Here is a 1,910-nt window from a genome sequence, read left to right as displayed (position 1 = left end):
TTTATTTTAGGTGGCCATGGGAAGAGGTATTCTGCATGGTTGAAACAAAGTCTGAATCAAAAAAAATTTTTGAGTATAAATCTTTCTAAATTTGGCACAAATTTCCCCTATATTCTTCCAGGGAGTTTGCCAATCATGACTCAGCTTCCTTCCATCCCTCCTGCCTTCTTCCGTCTTTCTTTCTCTTTTCCTGCTTTCTTCTTCAGCACCTAATATTTTAACAGGCCATCTAAATGAAAGAGGCTTGTGCTGAGGTGAGGTTGAAGCCCAAGGTGATTGTCAGAATCAAGCCAAGGCCCGGTACAAGCGGAGAAACCCTGGAAGGAGGTCCCGGACAGATGGGGACCACGGCACAGCAGCGTAACGAAGGAGGAAAGGATGGGCAAGTGGCTCATGCTTGAGGGGGGCCATTACCCCAACTGTGTTCATGCACAGAACCCAGGCAACCCCCAGCATCCAAGGGCCTTCATTTCTGCTCTGTTCCCCCAAAGGAAGGGATATTTCACATCCTTTCCTTCACCCTGTTTGTCTAGACTCCAGGATGGTCATGAGTCCATAGGGACCCGTAGGAAGCTGATCAGGAGCTAAAAGAGAGAGACGCACATTCAAAGCTGAATGGGCATCACAGAGACCCTATTATTAAGGTTCAGACCTTATAGGTAGTTTCTCTGCATTCCAGAATTCGTGTCTGTTTTACCTTCTCCATCTACCTGGCTTTGGGACACTTGGAAAACTCAATTGCAATTTTCCTGAAAATGGGCCTCACAATGCAGACTCTTGCCACCTTCCCCTCCCCTGAGGACCAACGTTTATCCTTATCACCCAGTCTGTTCTACTTCTCAATACCCATTCCCCACACAGACCCCAAACCTATCCTGCTTCCTTCGGTACTGACTTATCCCTTCTGTCTCCAATATGTTGCCTCCAATTTTTACTGACTCTCTAATGGGAGAAAGTGAGAAGTTTTGAACTGGATACATGATTGAAGTTTTAAGTAAGACTCAACTAAACTTTACATGCCTGAAGATGTCCAGAAAGCAATAGAATTGGCCTGGTATATTGATAGTTATCATGGAAAGGAGGAGTTTGAGCAAGCTCTGGGAATTGGTGATGGACAGGGAAGCCTGAGCCGAACTGAACTGAACTGATGGATTGTCATTGTAGAAAGAGGGTCAATGATTATTAGGTACAAAAATAATGGGTTACAGAAGAGAATAAAGCCATTCTGTTTTTGTAATTTCTTGGAGTTCAAACTATCTCATAAATGGGTCTGGATTGGGTCTCTGTCCTCCTGCTTGTTCATATTGGTCACTGGCTTGATTATAAGACCCATTTGAAATGATAAAATCTTGCTGTATCCTTCACCGAATCCCCAGGTGTCTACTTAGTACCATGGAATGAGCAAGGACCAGGGACTTCCCTGGTGGTCTAGTGGCTAAGACTCCTCACTCCGAATGAAGGGGGCCCGGGTTCAATCCCTGGTTAGGGAAATAGATCCTGGATGGCACAACCAAGAGTCAACACAGCCAAATAAATAAATTTGTTGTTGTTATTCAGTTGCTCAGTTGTGTCTGACTCTTTGCAACCCCATGGATTGCAACACACTAGGCTTCCCTGTCCTTCCCTATCTCCTGGAGTTTGCTCAAACTCATGTCCATTGAGTCGGTGATGCCATCCAACCGTCTCATCCTCTGCCACTCCCTTCTCCTCCTGCCTTCAATCTTTCCCAGCATCAGGGTCTTTCCCAATGAGTCAGCTCTTCACATCAGGTGGCCAAAGTATTAGAGCTTCAGCTTCAGCGTCAGTTCTTTCAATGAATATTCAGGGTTGATTTCCTTTAGGATGGACTTGTTTGATCTCCTTGCAGTCCAAGGGACTCTCAAGAGTCCTCTAGCACCACAGTTTGAAAG

At 45.3% G+C, this 1,910-nt stretch overlaps 1 non-coding gene across 1 annotated transcript; it reads left to right on the top strand.

The window, feature by feature from the left end:
• The first annotated feature begins 1,417 nt into the window (after nucleotides 1–1,417).
• TRNAR-CCG (transfer RNA arginine (anticodon CCG)) lies at nucleotides 1,418–1,490 on the top strand. Its single transcript has one exon. It is a non-coding gene; the product is annotated as a tRNA-Arg (tRNA).
• The last annotated feature ends 420 nt before the right edge of the window (nucleotides 1,491–1,910 follow it).

The sequence above is a fragment of the Muntiacus reevesi genome, chromosome 2, assembly GCF_963930625.1.
Source record: "Muntiacus reevesi chromosome 2, mMunRee1.1, whole genome shotgun sequence".
NCBI lineage: Eukaryota > Metazoa > Chordata > Mammalia > Artiodactyla > Cervidae > Muntiacus > Muntiacus reevesi.
Note: the sequence above shows the minus strand (reverse complement) of the source record. Positions and strands in the feature narration are given on the sequence as shown.